The sequence below is a fragment of the Ambystoma mexicanum genome, chromosome 4q, assembly GCF_040938575.1.
Source record: "Ambystoma mexicanum isolate Mex_15411 chromosome 4q, UKY_AmexF1_1, whole genome shotgun sequence".
In the NCBI taxonomy this organism is placed as follows: Eukaryota; Metazoa; Chordata; class Amphibia; order Caudata; family Ambystomatidae; genus Ambystoma; species Ambystoma mexicanum.
Window position 1 is genome coordinate 295,687,549 of NC_090928.1, and position 24,123 is coordinate 295,711,671.

A 24,123-nucleotide genomic window follows, 5' to 3' on the forward strand; every position below is an offset into this window, starting at 1 on the left:
AATGGTTTTGTGATTGAAATCATGTTTTTGTGATAACACTGCTGACATACAATGTTCAGAGAAACGTATTTCTATAAAGAAATCCCTATCCTTTATGGGGTATGCTAAACATGGTGCCTTTACAAGACATTCCTTTAATTTAGCCACTGCCCCAGACTGCTCTTTTTCCCATTTCCAGGGTGTATTCAGCTTTAACAGTTTAGTCAATGGTTGAGTAATTTCAGCATAATTTTCAATGAACTTCCTGTTATAGCCTGTCATTCCTAATAAACTTTTTACCCCTTTCACACTTTTAGGGTCTTTTAGTTTTTGTATGGCCTCTGCTTTCTTCTTTTGTGGGTTTAGTCCATGTTCTGTCACTTCATGGCCTAGAAAATTCACTTTTTTCTTGCACCATTGTGCTTTTTGTAAAGATACTTTGGCGCCTGCTTTTTGAAATTGGCCAAGAACATGTCTTATTTCATCAAAATGGCTTTTCAAGCTTTCATTTTTTATCAGGACATCATCCACATAAACTATGGTTCCCCTTTCCGCTGCATCAGGCATGGCTTTTCTCAAAAATATTCCAAATTCACTTCCACTATTGACATACCCAAATAGAACTCTAACCCATGCGTATTGAGTCTTATCAAATGAAAATGAAAATAAATTCAGGATCTCCTCTGCCAATGGCACGCACCAATATCCAGAGGTGAGATCTAACGTGTTAAACACTTTTGAGCCATGCACCTGAGCCAGGCCTTGATCAATGAATGGCAGTGGCCATCTGGATACTGGCACTCTTTTATTTAATTCCCTCAAATCTGCACATAGCTGCCATTGACCATTTGGCTTTAACACACCTAAAATAGGTGTGTTGGATGTGCTCTGAATAGGCCTGATGATTCCCCGAGACTCCACAATTTTAATTATCTCTGCCAATGACTCTAAACATGCCAGTGGTAACCTATACTGGCGCACAAATACTGGGCTTCTACTACATCCTTCCAGTAGCGTGGCCACATGTAAATCGATTAGGCCGCAGTCATAAGCATCTTTAGCAAAGACATCTTTAAACTCCATAAATATTCTCCTCAATTCATTTCTATCCTCATCGCTGTCGCATGCATCTGCTGATATAATCTGCTCATCTACCATTTTTGAAAATTCTGGGAAATCTTCCAGTGGAGGAATCTCTGTGCTTTCTTCTAACTGTGTGGCTTTGTCTCTCTGTAATGCTGCCACTTTTAAATATTTTGGTATATCAGCTTCCACTTCAATTGGCTGATTTTCTGTTTCATTTTCATTTAAGTTAAATGTTATACAATCCTCTTGATGACAGCACACTGCCTCATTTGAATCATAAGGGTACACAGAATGAATTTTAAAGATTCCTTTGGGCTGAGAATCCAGGTATTCTGGCAACTTACCCTGGCATCCACATACTTTTTAGGGATACTTCCAATCACCATGTTATTTAGATCTAAGTATAATGTGATTTTTGTATGGCCATTCCTAATGAAGAATTTTCCTCTAAATAAACATATTGACACCCTTTATTATTCATCATAATCTTTATAGACCCTTCACTAACATCTATCAATGGCATGTATTCATAATCCAGACCTTGCTGTTTTATGGATTCATTCAAACACACAAATGCATCAGGATCTTTCATCTGTTGTCCATTTTTGCACTTTAGTGTTATTGCAAACTGCTTAGTGAATGCAAGGATAATAGTATCCTTCCTCAGCTGTAATTCAATTGCATATGGGACCAGCTGTGCGCAATGATAAGCCCTTCTTTTGTCTTCAAATTCAGGTGCCGGCCCACCTAGGCGTGACCATATTTTTTGATTAAGGAAATCTAAACCATACACATTTTGTGCATGATATCATTGCCCATGTAAAAGTCATTTTGTGTCCCACTCACTATCCAAACATTATGGTGAATTTTTTTTGTCCAATACTAATCTTCAGCATGCATCTGCCCGCAATTCGTTTTTCAAAATCTGGACTGTCCAAACCAGAGACATATTGGTTTTTAATTCTAAATTTCGGGATCTCCTCCCTCTCCATTATTTTTTGCAGCAATTCTCATTAATAAAGCTTCTTTCCTGTTCAAGCGCTAAAGTGGCTTTTATTATTTTAGAATAGTCATTTATACCAATGTGAACCCATGGTTGCTCATCTTCCATGTGTATTTCAGCAAGAGTGGCGATGTGTTTTTCTGTATCTGTTTTACGAGCAGTATTCTGTTTGCATGTCTTTTCTTTTAAATAAAAATGTAATGTGTGCTCATCTATGGCAGTTTGCCATTTTTTCCTTGGGTCTAAATATTTTTGTACAGATTGTTTCTCATCTTCACTCTGCATTTTATCTTGACACATCAAGATAACAGTGACGCTAGGTATACAGCTATGCTGGAGATATACCTCTACTGCATCATTTGTTTTGGCAACGGTGTGACATTCATTTATATTGCTGTTTTGTGATTTTAGTTTCTTAGGTCTCAATGGTTTTTTGGTCAAGGACCACAGTACTCCATTCACCCCATCTATGAGAGGAAACAATCTTTTCAGGCAATCTGTTCCCGTCAGAAATGGAATTTCACAAATAGATGTGATCAATACCTCCTGTTTCATTCTGTGTTTTCCTATCTTTATGTCAACCTCGGTAACACCTATAATGGGCACCTCCTCCCTGTTAAAATTATGTACTGGACCTTCATTTCCCTTCACTGTGATCTGATTCTGTGGGGATTTCCCTTCATTAATACTCTTTACCAATTCTTTAGACAGAATTGTGGCCTGTGCGCCAGTGTCAATCATTGCAAATGTATTGCATTTCTCTTCTACAGTGATGGGAGCATAATACCTGTCTTCAACTTCCTCTAACACACATAAGAAGTGCGAATTCTAACTGATTTCAGGGCTCACCTTTCTCAGGCCTTTTTCACTTTTGGCTAAGCACATTGGTAAATGGAAAGACATTTTCCCCTCCTTTTTGCTCATTTCTGTGTGAGAGACTTTATTCATTTCTCCATGTTCAGAGGTTTTTTGGAGTGTGGCCACCGTTCGCCCATCCATCCAGGTATCATCAGAGGTCACATTACAATCCTTCAACTGAACATGTGTAACAACATCACTTGGCAATTTGTCATTGTCTAACTCTGTGCTTTTGTGATTATTTAGTATGGTACCAGTCCTTTCAACTTCTTCAAAAATATGTGGCTCAAAGACTTCTTCAGGTGATTGACCTGTACCCTCCTTTTGAGTATTTCTTTTTTCTGCCTGTGTTTGGTTATTGTTCTGATTGCCCAAGGAAGGAGTTATAGCATCCCCACTTACTCCCTGTTCACTGGTATTCCCCATGCATGAGTCATTTTTCTTAAATCTGTCTCTTTGTTCCTTTGGAATTTCAGGTTTTCCTTTTTTATTTGTACAAATCTCCAATGTTTGATTTAGCTCTAGGTTAAACCGAACTTATTTAATAAGGGTATTTGCACTCTCTGTCACATGTTCATTTACCGGTATCTTTATTTTTGAATCCTTATACATCTCAGAGTCATTATGGAAAATCACATCAGAGCAATCTGTTTTCTTGGCACTGCAGGTATTATAAGTACTTAGTCACTTTTCAGAAACCACCCGGTCATTGCTACGGCCTTCTACCCCCTCCTTTGATGACTGTTTTTGTGCTGTACAGAGCTTTCCTATTTGCTCAGCTAACATTTTCACTTGGGCCTCGAGACACTGGAATCTTTCCATCTCTCTAGAATCCACTCTCTGTGGCCTAGATCGATATTGGTTGTTTTCCCCCTGATTGGATCTATTCTGATACCTCTCAGGAGAATGATTTCTATTGGGATTGTTCCTGAACTCTTAACTCATATGTGGAGGGGAGCGGGGTGCACCCATCCTTTGGTTATAGTCCCCTGGTGGGGAATCACTGTACTGACGTGAAACGTAATTCATATTCTGCCTCATGTCCTGTCTCTCAAGTTGTGGGTACTGACCCCTATGTTGATTCCCATTATCAATAAATCGATTCACATATCGCGGTCTATCCTGATAACCATATATCATGGTGTTGGGATCAAATCTGCTCTGTGTCCCCAATGTCTGGTAGGGACCATTATTTCTTTGATCCTGATTTTGTCTCTGGTTATTGTTCATACCTGACATATCATACCTATCTCCTAAGTACCTAGTGCTGATGTAGCTCTCCCTATTACTACGATCATGTGATAGAAATTTTTCATGTGATTGAATTTTTCTGTTTTATTTGTGGCCCCAATATACACAAAATACTTCCTATTCTTAGACTGTTCGTGTGATCAATAGAGGCCTCGGACCTTCATTCAGAAACACCACAGTTTCACATATAGCATTCTCAATAACCTGTGGTACTATCACTAATTTATATGCATTATTGAACTATGTTTCCATAGGCCTCTTTGCTGGTACATGTACGCCCAGCAATGTCTATTGTATTAGATTCCACTCAGACACCACACACTGAGCGGAAACATGCACACAGCTATTCACCAATCTTAGTGCTATTATTCCATCTGCATGGGAAACATGACACATGTATTACCTAAAAATCTTCCCCCTCTCCCGAAATATTATTCTAAATGGACCAAAAAAAAACAAAAGCAAAAACACTCTACACGGTTTGTGTACATTACATTTGTATTATAAAACAATTGCATTTCAAAATAACATATTACCTTTTTTTATTACAGTATTCTCTGAAACAAACAGAAGAGAAACAAAATACAGCAATAGGACAAAATTCACGTTGCATCATCTGTAACAAACAGAAGAGGAAAAAAACACAGCGATAGAACAACATTCACTTTGCAACATTATAGCGTGGCAATTAAACACAGGGGATTCCCTTCTGCTACTCTCCCTACCTGACATTTATAGAAGGACATTCATACAGCACGCAATAACCTCAATTCACTTTGGATATTTACCAGCTATCTGTAGTTCTCCCACACGCGACCTCTCTTCGCTCGCCTCCGAGGAATGGACCCAGGGTTGTCCTCGTAATCTTGAAGTTTGAAGTGCACAGCGAGTACATGCAGTTCAGTTATCTGCAGTTCTCAAGCCAGTGCTAATTGAGACTGGGAATGCCTCCTCACAGCCCAGTCTCAGGTGGTCCATGTCAGCAGCTCAGCAAAAAGCAAACTGAACTTTTTTCTGACAGACTCTTCCAGCAAACCTCTGTCTCGTCCCACTCAGCTTATGTGGATTCACTGCAGATACTCTGCACCAATCAAATTCAAAAGACTGTATTACCCTACCCTTCCTTCCACAATAGCTCCATTTTTACAGTAAGAAACTGTAGCTAAACTCATTTCCTGGCATGCATATTCTGCTTTCTGCAAACACAGTGAACAAAGAGAGAAGGAAAAAAATCCAAATGCACGTCTTAAATGAATCTCAGAACATGTCTTTCTGCCTCTTTTCCACAAAGAGATTACATTATAATTTTATTGAGTTAGTACTAGTGTTAGTATTTGTTAATTAAGTCAGTCAATTAGACAGCTAATGTAGTCTCCTGTGAATGAGGCATTTCAAGTAAGAGAAAAGAGGGGAAAAAAAATTATATTCTGGTGTACTTTTAAACCTGCAGCCTGTCTCTATTTGCATACCCATATGTTATGCTAGGAACATAGGGCTGGCTATATGTGCAACATTATTGCTGGCAATAATGTTATCACATTCAGTGGCGCTGTACTCCAAAACATAATAAATTATACCACCCTGTTGAAAACACTTGCAGATTCACAGTACCCCTGGGGCAACCTTGTGTGCTTGAATCTCTGACCATGACACGTAAACGCAGTGAGGTACTGAAAATCAGGGTGTAAGGGGATAGAGAAACATGCATTCTTTAAATCGATCACCATGAAGTGTGCTGACCCAATAGTGATATTATAGAGAATGGTAATAGTATTCGGTACCACCGGGAACTCTGCCTCAACAATATTATTTAGAGGGCCAAATCCTGTTACATGGGGGCACAGAAGGTTGTATTATGCCTTGCTTCAACAACGCCATAATGATCTCATAAATCCCTTTGTCCGCCTCTCTAGACATGGGGTACTGCTTACCCCATGGAAATATTGCACTAGGTTTCAATTGTATCCACACTGCTCCAACACACTCATTAAAAGCCCCACATCATGAGGATTGCTGGTCCATAAATGGTCCGGTACTTTTCCCAAATCCTCCTTCCAATATGGAAATGTATTTCTAGCGATAAGCATGGTCTGTGGTACTTCTCTTTGCTCTATCGCTTGCTGCCAAGGCATCCCAATCTTAAAAACCATCTCTCCTGTGTCTTGAATGTCTTTGAACAATTGCTAGTCAGACATGTCCCTCAGCAATAAGGTTGGATTGATGCACAAAACTGTGCACCACCCTCTGCCTTCCTTGTCAGTGCCTGAGAGAACCACACTGTTCTTCTTAATGACTACTGCTTCTAGGAGAACCATAACAATGGTGCCTGGTGTTACCTCCTGTGGCACAGCAGGCCGGAACAAAATTCAATCGGTACTCAGGATATCAGATCTCAGATTCACAGGACCCAACTCAACAAAACCATTATTCCATTAAGAAACAAAGTCGAATGTACAGGCTCCCCTCTTAATGTGCTCTCACTACAGTATGCAAGCAAACTCGCTGCTTCTCTTACTGGATACAAGCCTGGAGTCAAGCATGTTATACTTCCCCTGTGAAAGTGATCGACATTTGGAGTTGACTAAGGAGATATCTGCCCAACAGATTTGCCGGGGTATCTGTGCAATGCAAGAGAGGAGCAGATACATTTTGTGTACCTACCTTAATACGTAGATCTTCTGTACAAGGAACTGGCAGGATAGACTCAGAGAATCCCTGTGTGTCCATTGTTGTGCCTGGCAGGGGGAACTCACCTTCCTTAATCCAAGATTTCATACCGTCTGTATCAACCATGAATGAAAACATTCAGTCGGCTACCTGCACACCTATCCAGAGCTCTTCTTCTAGACCTGTCATAATGGGCAGGACTGGACACATCAGAGATCCCTGTGGTCTGTCCTAATCTTGGTACATATTAGCACCCTGGAGCGGAAAAGGATTCCCTCCAAAAACACTTGCACCAGTGTAGTGAGAGACCATTCCTTGGGGTAAAGTAGTTTCTCCCAAGTCTGTATCAGTGCCTGTGCTGGCATGGTCTGTTGAATCACATAGGTCTGAGCAGCCACAGTCAATGGGTTCTGTTCAACCTGTGCCTGCTGCGATTGCATAGAGCCTGGGGCATATGGCATGGTCAGGAGTTGCATTTGCTGAGCTCCTACGTTAAATGACTGCAGCCTGTTTCAGCATTCTCATGCCACATGTCCTATCCTTTTGAATGTCCAATAATGAACCCCATAGAACCCTTCATAGTTATTTTCCATTGGCACGTTAAACCGGGGCCCCATTCCTCTGAAACCATCCAGATGACTCATTTCCTTGTGAAAATCTTCCACTATGCCTCTGAAACCCTTTCATTTGCCTTGGACCAGGAGCATACCCATTCATCCAACCTTGTGTCATACCCGATTCACTATATCTCTGATGTCCTAATTTTCCCTGCTGTCCGACCATGGAGCTGGTAATCACTGATCCTTCCGAACAGATTTTTGGTAGCTGTTTCTGAACAAGCTTGGCCTCAGCCTTTTGTGCCTGCTCTATACTCTCATTTTCCTTGTTTTGCCTTCTTTTACAAAAATGCACAATCTGTGCCTGAATTTCTGGCCAACTCTTGGTTTCCATCACTACTACTTTATCTAGATCATGCTGGACTTTTTTAGGAAGTCCCCTCTTTACCATGTGGGAAACAATTGCCACATTCTTATCCCACACTTCTCTCATCTCTGTCCTCCACATCTTCTGAATTAACTGGATGTGTGTGGCAGGATCATAGTCTAACTTAATTGTTTTGGCCAGAATACAATTGACATCTGGCGTCCTGTAATTATTAAATGCTGCTCCATCATGAGTGTTTGTATCCAACTGAACTACCTGATACCCTGCTCACCTCCAAAGCTCGTCTGGCCGTTCTCCCATTTGGGCTGTGAATAAGCTTTTCTTGTCCTGTATGACCAACATGACACCGGCAGACTGTTTCTCCAATGCATAAATCCACTTCCACCCTGCAGTGAGTGAAGAAAGCATCTTCATCAAATTATTCATATCCATGTGTGACCATGGGACATAATATGTCCTTCCTGACCTTTCTGGAGCAACGGAAATTGACTTACACCCGTACTACAGGGGCTTCTAAATCTCTCTCCTACTACTTACCAGCCATGTAAGTACCATGGTGTGTTCTAAGACCCCATGGTGTACTCTCTGACATTGCTACTGGAGCGGGAGGATTTCCCTGCTCAACATCTGACTCCCATTCACCTTCATCTCCTACTCCTGGTATCACCTCCCATGATACTTCAATAGGCACAAAAGCATACTTGGCACTACCATAGGATGCCTGTTCCCTGCCCGAATCCTGTACCCATAGCAATGCGTCCATCCTCCAGGTCTACAGTGACCTCCTTGACTACTGACTTATCTAATCTAACAAGAACGTGTCCATGCTGCCACCTTCCTTGTTCTAGAGCCTTGCCTGTCTATTCATGTCTTCCCTATTTTTACTTCTCTGCTGTCATAACAGCACTAACTCTGCTAGCCTCAATGCTTCTTCCAATTTTTCCAGCTCCTTCTTTTCTACTGCCATTTGCAGTTTATCTTCTACATTAGCGGAAAAAGGCACAGTCTCCCTTTTGTCGCCCATTCCCATCTAGTCTTCTGGTTGCCGGGCTCACTCCCTCTGGTTCCTCCACCCTTCATTCCTCTGCTAACTGCAGTCAGGGGATTTATTCCTTTTCCGCTCTCCATTCTCAACCTTTCTACAGCCCTACCCATTGAAGGAGTTACCCTTCCACTTACCTCAATATACCATCTGTTAGGAATCATAGCTGAGGGAGGCACTACATGTGTCTCACAACCATGGCCGAGGCTACTGGAGAAAACAGAGGTTCAAACTCAGGGTTGGTATACCCTTCTGCGGGCAATAAAGGAAAGCACCCATAGGGGGTGTTGCAGAAGGAATTCCTGTATCCTCCTTTTTTCGGCCTTTCCTCTGAGATTTTAACGTTATGTGACTTCCTGCCTTTCTCATACATCCTCCATAGCTCTAAGATGTTAAACCACTTCTTTAACTTTGAACCGGTGTGCCTTACAACTAAAAAGGTATGCAGGATTTCCAATATCCCCTTATCATAGGTCCCCTCAGTAGGGCAGGAATTGAGAATTGTACCCTTAGTTTCCCTCAGCCTTTCCCGGTGGAACTTTAAAATCTTTACCTTATAGCCAGGCAGCACCTGACACAAATGATGATTCAATAAAGTCTCCATACACTAAATCTAGTCCAAACTTTAACTATATCACTTCAGAATAAATGACTTAAAACATAGAAGCTGAACCCGTGGCACAAAATCTCAACCGAAAGAACCCCTTTTTTCCCCTTCCCGGTTTCTTAGTCTTCCCCCACAATCACTCACCCTGCTCACTTTCACCGTAATCACCTCGCTTAGCTATTCACTTTAGTTACACTTCTCACTCTTACAAAAGAAATAGAATCTTTAACCAAAAAACACACGCCGGTCAATAACTCAGAGATATCTCCTTCACTCAAGCATAGAAGGAGAGCAATGTTTTCCAGTACAACAGTGCCGCTCTTGCTCTCTTCAATACCAGTACAGTATTTTCTACTACAACACCATCTTTCCCTGACTCTAGGAAGATTCCCTTCACTACTTCGACTAACCAAGAAAAGCAAGGCGAGGGCTCTATCCGAACAGTCAATTAAGGGTGCCATGGGTATACTTCAGGAAGGTATCTATGGGTGGACGTACCATAAGATGCCACCTCACCCTTAGGTGAGGGCTCCAGTCAAGCAGACAAGCAAACTGAAGGAATCAAGACAAACCTCACAATGGACGTGCTGGTGGGGATACCACCTCACACCTCTAAAATAACAAACTAGATACAAATATATACAAAGGATTTCCAACATAAAACAGTTCACTCACTCCTTCGAAGTATTCACCCTTTCAATCCCCGTAATCTCGTATAACTCCACACACGCACTCTGATTCTACCCTTACCAAATCCATTAAATCAAAGAAGCAACCTTCTTTTCCCCTATTTCCCCCTTGCTTTAACCACCAAAAGTGCACTCATGTGAAAATGAACCTGAAGTGCTCTGAAGTGGTGCTCCTTCAATTCACCCTGCACAGCTGGACCACGGTACCATGCCTCCGGGAAACAGACAGGCCTCTTAATCAATATGGCACCTGTGGACCTCTCTTTTTATCGTGCACGGCAGAGTAGAAGCACAGAGCACCCCAGCCAAGATTCTCTATAGGGTAGCAATGGAGCAGCAATCAAGGCTTAGCTCTCAGAAAGTGATGCGGGCTGGTTCTTAAGTACAGTGTAGTCCCCAAGCTCCCACAAAGGAATGTCCACACACTATGTTAGTGATAACACAGTTCTTTATATAAATAAGGTTCAAGTTATATACACACACATTAACACACTTTGTGCCCAGGTAATACTATAATGATAAATGTACAATTTCTATGTGGTACCACAATTACTCTTTGACTCCATTAAAATGCGCCAACTGCTGACAATTTCAAATGGCATACAAATCAATAGCAAAAGCTATCAACAATAGAATTGGGAGGAAAACAAGTTGGTTAAACACTTGGCAGATGACTTGGGACCCTACCACTAGGCACAGTTCTGTGTGAGGATCCCCCCACCTGGGCAACCTGTAAACAAAGTATATTGACAAGCCCAGTCCATACATTGTTTAGCAGAGTCTTGTTCCCTTCTAAAAATGCTCTACTACCCCAATGTACCTGGTTAACAGAGTTTGCCGACGGGTCGTCGACGGATCCTTCTTGAGTGAACTCCCTTTAAGGCAGGAGCCACAGATTATCGAGATTCCTCGAAGAAAGGGGTGAACAATGTTGTCGAGGCAGCAGTTTTGGTCCTTGCAGTGCTCGTCGACGATCGGTCGTGGACGTCCTGCAAAGATGAGTCCCTCAGCGGCTTTGCTGGATTTCTAGGATTTTTTTTTTTTTTTACCTGGTCAGAGTGTGAGCCCTTTTTCCCACTCTTACATGTGTTTTGCTGTGTGTTTAACATTTTTTGTGTTCATAGACTGTGGAGCTTCACCTACTCCATAGGCATCATCTTGTTACTATGTGTAACACAGCACCTTCAGTGCAGTGAAATAGGGTTGTCTTTTAGACTTCCCAACTCAGACTCCATTTTCTAGGACTGACTACTGTCTGCCAGAACACATAAAGTTGCCATTAACTTTATTAACCTCTGTAAAACCACAGACCCAGTACAGACCATCTTACGTGGAGAACTGGAAAGGGTTAATACTTATCCCTTTTTGTCTGTTTCTCTTGGAGCATTATTTCGCTCCCTTTTCATCAAGACTTGGCTGGTGGCAGTGGTAACTACACTATTTTTCCTACCGCGGTTACCTTAAATAACCTTGGTATTGTTTTAGGCTATCTTGGTAGCCTCGAACTTAAACCCGCTAGACCACATATGTTTTATTACGGTTCCGGCTGGGTTTATTCACCATTTCTTTTTGTAAAATTCTTTCTTGTGTTTTACTCTGCACGCCAAACCAGGTTTTGATTCCTTTGTTCACTATCTTTTCGCGGGCTTCTACTCAGAAGCCCCCCTTAGGCACCTGTATGTCTGGGGGGGACAGGATGTGAGGGAGGGGTTTATGACTCCCTTCACAGGGTCTCCTTGGAGACCCATGTCGCCCTCTGAAATGATTGTCTGTGGTGACTGTCACGGCGGGACAGCCACCCTGCTGTGTGATTGACAGCCAGGCTGTGTGAATGGGTTAAAACTGCATAAAAGCAAGTTCTGGGGCTGGAAAGGCAGAGTCGCCACTGGAATGAAAGAACCAACGAGGAGCTGACAGAAGAGGACCACTACCACGACTGAACCGCCCGGTGAAGCCCTGCTGCAGGTCCGAATCCTCAATCTCCGACGACAGAGAAGATCCTCCAGGAATCTTCTTCCCCTGAGCTGGTGGGACCAACCAGTTCACCCAAACTGCAAGCCAGGACTCCCTCCTCTGGTCTAATTCGTTGTACAGAGCTACAGTGGGCCGGATAGCCAGGAAGGTCTGACCCTGCTTGGGTTTTAAGGAGCGCACCTTTTATTTGTTGCTTTGCTCTGCTGCTGGTTTCTTCCGTGGGTAGTGCAGGACCCTCCAGTCTTCCTACTTTGTGTCAGTCCGACAGTCGCTTCAGGAACCGTGAGCCTGCAGGAACTACCAGGAACGTCCGCCTCAGCTACAGCTTCTTCTCCATTTAAAGGTACTGTGCAAATCCGGTTGTGCGTTTCATTCAGCCGCGGTGAAGGTGTGTGAAACCTTTCGCCAACTCGAGGGCTTGTTCCCCTCTGCCCTTTAAACTAACTTTTTTGCTGACCAACTTCTTCCGGAACTCTTGGCAAAGACTGAACCGCAAACTACCCTGAACTGTGTGATCTTGAGCAAAAGACTTTTGTCCTATTGACTTTGGCCCTAAGCCTATTTGATTTGGTTCCATCACTGTAGTTCCTCTTTCTATATTGCCCTGCTTACTTACCTGTTGGTGCTACTCAATTTCTGCCTAACTTTGTTTTTCCCTCCCTTTTTGATTGCTAGAGTGATATTTTGGTCACACTTCATTTTGTGAGCTTAACCTGTCTAGAAACTATTGGGAGTGGTGTGGTGTATTAGTAATGTGATTTTTCAACTGCTTTAGTTTAGTGAAATGTTATACAACTGATGTGTAAATGAATATATATTCTTTTACTCAGAAACCTTGAATCAGTGTTTGTTTGAATCATAGTAATTGCTGTCCTTTGTGTAACTATTTGATACTGCTCACTTACTCTTGAGATAAATCTGGCTGCTCAGCCATCGCTACCACTTTTACTGTGTAGTACAGGCTTGTACCAATGGTGAATTTGTACTGTCACTTGTAGTCTTAATTGTGTGTGGCGTTCCCAAAGGATACTGCATATATTCTGCCTAACAGGTCATCAGCGTTCGGTGTCGGTGATCAGTACTCAACCACGCTGGCTTTCAGATCTTCGTCAGTGTCTTTGTGGACTTCAGGTAGCGGGAAACCCATCAGCGGATTCTCCTCGGTTTGTCGGCGACCTTGACTTTCTCCGGCAGGACAAAGAAGTCAACGGTGATGATCAAGTTCTTGATTCAAAGTGTTCTTAGGCAATGGAGTGTTGCAGCTCCGATCGACGATGATGGTAGTCGATGGCGATGCACTTCAATGTCAAAAACTGAAAAAACAATGCCCCACAGATAATTCAGTTAAAGAGGGCACCGAGGCAGTAGGAAAAGTCAGTCAGGGAGAGGTAGGTCAATGACCGGGTGCTTCGCTTCGGATTCCTCATAAACCGACCACAGGTTCTGAGGTCGGTTCATGAGGTTGTTACAAGGTGTTATAAATGAAATCAACACTGAAGCATTATTTAATTTGATTTATTGATTTACTAAGAATGGTTGTTACATTGTTTTATACGCTGTAGGGTTTTTGTCTTCTTCTCAGGTGAGTGTCCAGGCCACCCTTTCAGCGTATCTTATCCCTGTCAGAATAACCATGTTTCTGTCCAAGTTTGTCTCTCCTTTCCTTTGGTTAAAGTGGCTGCTTCTCTTTCTTATCCTTGGCCGAAGTCTGTGCTTTCCCCTTTCAGTTGTGGGATTTCCTTTAATCCTCTTCTATGGTTTGCTTCCACATTGTTCCATTTAGGTGTATGGTCTCATTTCCCTTCTTCAGGTATTCTACTCTTCTCTCTTGATCTATCTCTTGTTCCTTCCCCTTCTAGGTTCACTTTTCCTCTCCTGTATCCTTGATCTATTACTTCCTCATTTTGCTCAAGCTCATGTTTCCTTTGGTTCTCGCCCCAGGGTCCACTTTTCTCTGTTGGTTTCTCCTTGGTGATACCCTCTTTTCGGGGTTCTCTTTTGTGATCTTTTGTGCTCCTTCCTCGGGAATTCTTTTGTGTGCTTCTCTTCAGGGTTCCTTCTTGTTTTCCTCTCTTGCGCAGTCTCTCTAAGTCTCGCCTCAATGGGATTCTTGGGAATTTTCTTTAATTCTCCTGGTTCTGTTTTAATCTCCTCTGCCTGGGGATCTTTTTGTTTCTCCCATTTTAGAGGTTCTGCTTTATTCTCCCCTCTTCTCAGGATCTAAGGTTCCCCCTTAGATTAATTCCATTCCAGCAGAAACTGACTTCTACACAAGGCCACTTCTCTGAAATGGTGCCCAGTTCCATGTGCCAAAAGATGGGTACATGGTCTAGTTCTGGTGGCATATCTGTGCCACTGTGTTCCGTTATGAGGGCCACACCTGGATTGATTACCAACTTTATCTCAATTATTTTATCAATAAATTAATCCAGATGTGGCTTTCATAGTTAGACACCATATTGCAGACTGAAAACATCACTACGGTTTTCATCTATGAGAGTGGGCACAATAATACATATTTAGTCTCTGTGCTAGATACACTGCTTAGATTAGGATTCACTACGACGTAGGCCCTATTTGTGTCCTACAGAAATGGGCACAAGAGCCAAGATATTGGGGTCATTATGAGTTGGGTGGTAACGGATTACCGGCACCAATTCCGAGGTCCTTTAGCAGGAACTGTAAGGAATATGTGGTCTGACCACACGTCCCTTACAGGTCCCGCTAAGGGACCAGGGTGCTAATAACAGGCTTGCTAGTCGCGAGCCCGTTATTAGCACCCTCCCCATTCCCAATGAGCCCCATGGGGGCTGAAATGGGAATGGGGAATGGTTTGTTCAATGGGGACTTACCGGTCCCTCCAGGGTCGGAATGCACCAGTAATTCCCCATTGAACAAGACCGGTGCCAGACCCGGTATTGGAGGCAGCCATGGCGCAAGTAGAGCCATGGCTACCTCCAATCTCGGAATGAGGCTCATTGTCTCTTTATGGCCTTTGGTACTGAAAACAATACTGTACATGTGGTGTCTAGAATTGGGCGCAATACTGCAGTTGATGCATGCATATTTGCATGCAATAAAAGAGATATTGCATTTAGGGGGCAGCACAGCTACCGATATATTGCCCACAAAAGTGGGACTAGGTCTCAAAAGATGACCTTGAGAACTGGGCACAGTAAACCCACAGGCAGACTAAGAAAGTGACCCTAAAACCAGGAGTTTTGTGGCATGGCCATTCGGTTGGAGTTGGGGCACCTAGGTCAAAGACACATGTCAAGCTCTTTGCCTTTGCACCCTGAGATTGGTTTGTGAACTTCATCAGGGTGGGGTTGACCGTTGTAAATATATTCATTTGAATAGTAATGGCGGAAAGTACTTTGTACAGACTGGTATAAACGTTCTACTCCTGTATTGCAGGCACTGCCTTTTCACTCGGCCCCTGAACCGCTTTCCGTTTCTTCAGATCTCTGCCTATACTTTCTGTTTTACCCAAGTTTATTTTGTGTCCTTCTTTCTTTTTCCTTCACAGTTCTTTATGCCACCTCTTCTCTCATTCATTTCTCTATCAACATCTTCACGTGGGGCTATCCTTTTTCTTGCTTGCAGGTATTTCTCACGTCTCTCCCTTGCTTCGCTTCTTCTTCCTCCTTTTCTCGCCAGTCCTTCAGATATTTTCTTTCAGTGCTCTCTCATTTCTTCAATTTATCCTTTCCCTATACTCCTCTTTTACCTCTCAACCGGTTTCATCCGTCATCCCACTTGTCTTGTTTTCCCTTTCTCTTTCTGCCACCTGCCTCCCTTCTTTCCCAGCTCACCTGTCCCCTCTAATTTCTCACCCATATCTACATTCTATTCTTTCCCCTTTCCTGCTGTTTTTCCCCACTCGTCCTCTAGCCTTTCTCACACTGTTTCATCCACGGGCCCCTTTCCTTTCTCCTCTCCCCCTCTAGTTTATTCTCCAGTTTTCCTTATCTACTCATCTCCAGGCCTTCTTCTTTACTACCCTCTCTCTCTCCCTCTCTCTTCCTCTCTCTTTCTCTCTCTCTCTCTATCTCTCTCGCTCTCTCTCTCTCTCTCTCTCTGTCTCTTTCACTTTGGCCATGTCATAATGGAGGGTATGTTCCTGCTACAGTGCCATGCTTTACTGATTGCTGGATATGGTTCTTATTGTGAAAATGCTCTGCATGCTTGTCAAACAGTACAAACCTCAGCATCATCGCCATGGGGCAGTTACCCCTGGGGCGTTCCGCTCAGGAAGACGTCTCAGGTGAGTGTCCTCAGTGGTGGTGCACATCCCCTCAAACTGCCCTAAGTAGCTCTCTCATGGCAGGGGGCTCTGGCAGTGCCCAAATTAAAAACTGTGCACATAGAAATTATAAATGTGCTCTAGCCGAAGCTTACAGCTAAGCTGTCAGGCTAACGGATACAAACTGTTCCAGCTCAGCCCCTAAACAACTTCTTATCCATCTGCAAAATATTTGACCTACGGTCCAACAAATGCCTATTCACGCCTTGACTGTACTGGACCAACTTAAATCATACTGTAGAGGAGGTCCCAAATAAGGCCTGCACTCCAGCCACCCATTTCGAGATACCAGAAGCATACTCGCCAAGATACATGACGTATAAGGAGCAAATGAACCAACAGAGAGCCACAGTGGGGCGCTGTCCAGTACCCATCAGAAGGACTTGTATACCTATTGAAGCAACAATAACCAGACAACCATGGACTACAAGGTACCCATTAAGAAAACCATACCAGCAGCTTACGCGAAATGAAGACCACTTACAAACTGTCCCTGAAGAGACCCAAGGGGCTCTTATTGGAGGCGAATGGTGACGACACAATGGCCCGGACAGACGGTCAGATGAAAGAAATGACAACCAAAAAGGAGATAAAACAAAGATGAAATGTTGTGACCCATGATGTAATGGACATAGAAGAAGAAACAATGCTGAACTTTAAAGAAACTTAACCATTGAGAGCAGGATGGAAATGTGTAACTGGCCAAATGCTTGTAAATAGGCTTGGAACGCAAGAAGCGAAGGAAACGGTACTGCTTGCAATGCTTATTAGGAGGATAGAACGGCAAGCGCCAACTATATGTCTACCTCAAGAAGCACATTATACAAGTGCGACTCCATTTTACGAAAGCAGAACTAAGCCCAGAACTAAGCCCAGGATGGTACGGGCCTAACAGGCCAGGATTCATGTACCAGCAAAATGTCGGACGAAAGAGCGAAATCGAAACTTAGCAAGAAGCAGCTCATGGCTAGGAATTCAAGGTCAACCCAAGGAAGGGACGAGAGCAGAAACTCCAAAGAATTGAAACCTAAGAGCATAGAAGCCTGCCCCGTGAAGGTCGAGATAAGGAGGCCCAGACAGGTGGTGAGGCCGAACAAAGAATCAAATATGCAAATAGATGGAAATTGAAGCAGCTTCGCAGTGTACTGACACGTGATCAGCCAAGCGCAAAGAGGTACCAACGTCTGATGTCACCCAAAACCGGAGGATGCCATAACCTTCCTCGATAAGAAGCTACAGTTTCGAGGCCAGCCTCAGCCAACTAATTGACACATAGGCCTGGGAGTAGTGATTGATGGAAGGGAGGCAGGTTGAATCTTGGGCCATCCCGCACCTAGGCGACCAGTCTGCATGCTGCTAATTAAAGTGAAGATTTATGCCTAGGGGTGTAACCCACTCAATCACAATGGACCAAATAATCTAGGGTCCTATTGCTAGTAGAACCAATGAGACGTCGTACTTTTAGCGACGTCTATCAAGAGTGATGTAGAGGGATGGGCATAGACGCCCACCCGATAAGAGTTATCCAATCCCCAAACTCTGTTACCATATACAGATATAGTACCTATACTTAAGTTACCTTTTCCAACCAATAGAATTGCATGTCAAACTTTTTAGTTTTACACGTCACTGATGACAAGAATTTGCTATAAAAGTTACTGTTTGCATGAAGAATTTGGAAGTTGAAACGAGACACGCGATCGCAGCTCTGATGATTTCCATTTGTTTCCTCGTTTTTTGTACTTGTCATTAAACAGAATTCCCTTTGCCAAACCATTGACTTGTCCTTATTGAGTGGTGTTGGAGTAAGAGAATCCTGCACCCAATCCTCCTCAAGGTGCAGCTATCTCGATTTAAGGTGCCGGAGGGCGAGCTCGGAATCTCATGGGCCCATTCAGAGGTCGCTCCGCCCTGCAGTACACTTGGTAGCGGAGAGGATGGTTTTGACCATCAACTATTGAATTTTGATTATTGATAAGACACCTATTGACCGTCAACACAAAGTAACTCTAAGTCTTCGGCAATATCACAAGTCCTTCGACATTTTGGCCGAGTAGACTGTGAAGCTTCCCGTGGACAATGATAGCGCAATACTGTCCAAAAACTGCAGTGGGTTGAAGGCACCCATTTTAAAAACATAAACCCTTCCATTCCTACGGGCAGTGAATCAGACGAAAGACCAAAAGAAGGCGGTGATCCCGAAGACACAGAGAGGAACGATGTGAGCGGTGAGTGAAATTAAAATTGATGCTTTGGCAAATGTCCTTAAGCAATAGAACAAGTAAGGGGAAAGGTCACGGAGGGAGGTGGAGAAAACAAAATAATCAGAAGTAGAGAAGATTGTATATATATATATATATATATATATATATATATATATATATATATACATGTATATATATATATATATATATATATAGGGGATAATGACTCGAGAATAACTGAATGAATAAAGAGAGAGGCTACCAGGGAGGACACCTGAGATAAAGCGAGAGGATACCGGGGAGGACACTCAAGATAAAGGGAGAGGATACCGGGGAGGACACCTGAGATAAAGAGAGAGGATACCGGGGAGGACACCCGAGGTAAAGGATATGCCTTGTTCCTGGGCTTTAATATAGCAGTCAGAAGAACCGTGAACTGATAGTCCCACATAATAGGGAAAGATTAGGCTACTACGACGATTAAAGACGTCATAAAAGGAGTTCGTTTAAACTCCATGTTGGGGTATTGATTAGAAGGCAGAGATATCTGTGTCCAGCTGGTGTCTGTCGAGTCTGTTTAACGTTTGTCATACATGTTCTGTTTATGTGTCACATGTAAGGAAATGTGTCTCTTTGTTGTTTGAAATTGATCAAGGGATTTTACGCGATTCTATAGTCGCACATGAATTGATGTTCTTGAGTAAATTGGTGATATAAAATTTGGCAGGAAAAGATTGGATTGGAGCTTGCGATATTTGGTGCTCGCTCATATTGTTGGGTGTGGTGAAGTTGCATGAAAGTATTGCTAGAACAGATTTAAGCATGGAAGATATTACTCCGCTAGCACACTTATGTAAACAATTGCCAAAACATGCACCTATGCTTAAGAAATACAGTCCAGAGTGGGTTAAGGGTACCGCCCACAAGATGTTCATGCCATGGCCACAGAACGGGTCCTTATCTAAAGCCGTCGTGCAACATATGACGACTTATTTGCATGCCACATATACAGGCAAGAAACTAGAGAAACACCTCGCTTTCTAGAACTTTGGAAAATGTTCGAACAGTCGAAGGATGAAGAGCCACCGCCAGACTGTATATTAAATGTATGCGCAGAGGGGGGTGAGACGCCTACCGCGCCACCTGCCCCGCCTGAAACAGAAACCGAGGGAAGTAAGTCAGAGGGACTCTACTCATTAAGAGTGCTCGAGGCATCTGCGGGGTACAGCAACCCTGCATATGAGTCACATACATACAGTAGTGACGAAAATAAAGGGAAGGATCAGAAGAAGAATCTCACCTCTGCAGTCCCGAAGGACAAGGAGAGACGCAATGATGCGAGGAAGGATCAGGCACAGACAAGTGCACCTCTCGATAAGGAGAGAGAGGAAATGAAATGGAAAGGAAGTGAAGACAGAATTGATGAGATAGCATTTGCGAAAGACAAATGGATGGGAGGACAGATACTCTTGAAACTCGATGGTAAAGGAAGTGACGATGTGAGACCGAGAGAAAAGTCTGATGAGACACAGAGAAGGGAGAAGGAGAAGGAAAGGGAAATAAGGGATGAAAGAATAAGAAGGAAAGATAGGCTACGGAGAGAACAGCTATATTGCAAAGAGCAAGGAAAGCAGCTCAGTCGCAAACAGAGCACAGCCTATGACCAGTACAAGCAGAACCTGGGAAAACTGGAAGAAGAGCACTGCCTGGAGCAAAGAGCATGTGAAAAAAGGATAAAGAGGTGAAAGGATGAGGAAGTTAGAAGGGCAAGTGAACGTAGAAATGAAAGGAGAAGGGAAGAAGATAAGGTCATAGAAGAAGCAAGGAAGCGCAAAGAATTTGATGATGATATTGAGCGTAAGCGTAGACAGAGGGCACGCGATCTCGAATACCTGGAGCGGGAAGTTCAAAACCCCAATCCTGTTGTAGAATGGGAAGACATTGAAGAATTTTTCCCTGCGTACGATTCAGTACCAGGCAATAGTGCAACGAATATTGAGGATGACTTCAACACCAGAAGCATCGGGGAAACGATCGATAAAATATATGATGAAATGAGGTTAGAACCAATATCCCAAGGGGAAGACGAGTGCTTGGAAAGCACTCAGCTGTATGACACTGAGGATGTCACCCGAAGTAGTGGGAGCAGGAGACTGTCCCTGGATAGGCTAGAAATCAGTAAGAATGACGATAACGCATGGAGTTGCGTGAATTGGGAACAATCACTGTCCGACTCCGGAGAGGAGACGGAGTGCGAGACAAATGAAGAAGGGAGGCAGCATGAAAAGCGGCTCCGAAGGGACAAAGGGGTGAGATGGTTAGACGCTAGCAAGTCTGCACCAATGGCATCTGAATCTACATCACAGTCTGACCAACACAAATGAACACCCCATGGTCAGAGGGAGGTGCCGGCGCCCACCTATGTGGACAGGTTGAGGACGTTGCCAGGCAGACAGTGATGCAGAAATGTTATCCCAGCGATAGACGGTAGAACTATGGGGAAGGAGAAAGAAGGTTGTGCATTCCAATTTCCGCTGCTAGAAAAGGGGGGAGCAAGGCCGCAATATATTCCATGGCCACACATGGATCGAGAAAACCTGAAGAATAAGCTTCCAATGCTGACATCGGGAGACGGGAAGTGGATACATGAGTTAGAAAAGATGACAGGGGGTGTCACGTAAGCTATAGGGGACATTAAAGGTCTCCTGATTGCCATACTCAGTGAGAGAACAGACGATGTATGGGCGACAGAGCCCCATTCAACAATTGTAGAGCAGCAGTATGGAAAGCCCTGCGAGTGCTTTACCCAGACACTTCCGATATGGAAGCTATAATGACTCGCAAAATGAAGGAGTCAGAAGACCCGTTAATTTATATCCAGAATTTCCAAGACATGTGGGTGTTCCAAACGCATGAATCTTGGACAAAATCCATACCTGTGTTTTACCACATTTTATGCCAAGGGTTACCAGAACCTGTACAGAAACAACTCAAGAAATTGGTAGGAGTTGAGGCCAAACTTGGGCTGAAATACAGCTACCTATTGCAAATTACTGTAGATTGTTGCAAGAAAAGAATCAGAAAAAGGAGGCAACGCGGAAAGGTGAGGAAACGAAGCTGGTGCAAAAGAAATTATCAAAGTATGCTCTGGAAGGAGCCATGCTAACTAACCCAGCTGAACATAACGTACAATAGGTGACTAACACACAGCAAAACAACCAGGGTAACGTAGGACAATACCCAAGGGGAGGGGGATTTAGAGGAATGGGATGTCAGAGTAATCAGGTAGGTTTCCAAGGGAATCAAGGAGGGTTTCAAAACGTACAAATGGGCAATATAGATATGGCGAACGGACAAATAGCCCGACCACCGCCGGTGTGTTGGCTGTGTGGAATGACAGGGCATCTGGCGCGCTCGTGCATAAGACTAGGCGCGTGGCAAAATAGCCAAGGAATGGGAGCTGGCACAGTGAATTCGCCTGCAATCTCCCAACAGGGCGGTGCACAGAATCACACAGTGCAGCAGCAAGCACCAGGCATGCAGCAGGGTGCGCAGCAGGGGGTTCAGCCCCCGAGCATGGGGAATGTGTCGCAAGGGCAATTCCAACAGGCACCACCGCAAATGTCTCAGGGCTCAAACTCCGGAAGGGGAGGCAACCCTGGGAATGGAGAAAATCCACAAGTGTACAGTGGACCGAACTTATACATGAACTAGGACAGCTCACTGGGAACCCTGATGTGTTCTATCCTATCAGTGACATCAGACCCTCATAGGGAACCTAGGGTGATGTCTCCATAGGGGGTAAAGAATATTCCTTCTTAGTTGACACGGGGGCAACACACTTGTGCATACGAGAAGGCAAGTTTTCCTTGTCCGGCGAGGCTATAGATACTCAGAGTTTTACAGAAGCTCACAGTCGATTTTCCCTTACAGACGCACTCCCATTTTCCATAGGGGAATGCGAAATTAATGTACCTTTGTTGTATTCGCGTCAGACCCCAGTAAACATTCTGGGTCGAGATTTAATGACAAAATTGAATATGACCATCTCGTTTACAGAGGAGGGCATAGTATGCTCTACTCCGGGAATGCATAATTCGAACGTGTGCGATATGATCAGGGCCTATTCAGGGCACAGAGGCATGAGAGCTATACCGCTGGAACCTGAGGTTTTCACATTTGGCATACGTGTACTTATGGCAGGATTACCAGGCCTTGCAGACAAGGCCAGGAGAACCCCTGATGAATTTCTATTCAGGCCGAGAATACCAATGCATGAAGAGGAGGGTCAATTATTTCCCTTGATGATACATGCTGCAGCAGTGCGAGGTAGGATAGCACTAGTTGAAGGCTACAATGACGAAGGCAGACAATGGTGTGCGATTATCGCCATTGAAGAAGGGTATTGAGTGACTGACATCACCGATGACGATCTGTTTGAAGAACAACCAGACTCAGAGGAGACAAGGGTGGAAGTAAATCTCGTATTTTGGGTAAAAGTGATTAAAAGAGAAGTGCCTCAGAGAATGATGTTGGCACTGATATGTCCTGAATACTTTGATGATGACATGGCCCAAGTGCCTGTCTCAGTATGGACTACAGGACCTTACGACGTAGGCCTCCTGAAGGGGGTGGGAGAAGTGAAAATTAAGCTGAAACCAGGAGCAATTTTACCAAGAGCAAGACAATATCCCATGTCCAAGGAGGCGGATGAAGAGATCGCGAATACCATTTCCGCCATGCTGGAACAGGGCATCCTAGTGACGTCAGAGGCCCCATGTAATACAGTGATTTATCCTGTAAAAAAATCAAAGGGAGGGTCTCAGCGTCTAATCCAAGATTTAAGAGCATTAAACGATATTGTTGAAGCCGAGTTCCCTCTAGTCCCTAATCCGTCTAGAATTTTATGTAATATAACAGTCGAGGCAAAGTATTTCACGGTGGTTGACTTGAAAAATGCCTTTTTCTCAATTCCATTGCACCGTGATTCACAAGATCTGACGTCGTTCACATTCAGACAAATGCGTCTGAAAAGCACAAGGTTGCCACAGGGGTACTGTGAGTCCCCGTCCATCTTTAACAGAGTCCTCCAGATGGGCCTGAGCAATATTGCAGTAGAAAGCGTTGTCTTGCAGTATGTGGATGACATTCTAATCTGCAGCACAACAGAAGAACAATGCAGGCGCAATTCAGTTCAGCTACTAACTATACTGGCTGAGAAAGGTTATAAGATTGACAAGGAAAAACTGCAATATTGTCAACAAGAGGTGCTGTACATAGGCCAGCTAATTTTGCATGAGGGGAAAAAGGTAACCCCAGAAAGGAACATGGCAAAGCCACTCACGATAAAGCAAATGCAGAGCTTTTTAGGCCTGTGCAATTATGTTAGAGCATGGGTCTTCGATTACAGCTCATATACCAAGCCCTTGCTCCAGGCCCTAAAGAAGGCCCAGGTGACAAAGGAAAAGATTGAATGGACTGAGACAATGGAAAAGGGGTTTACAGAATTTAA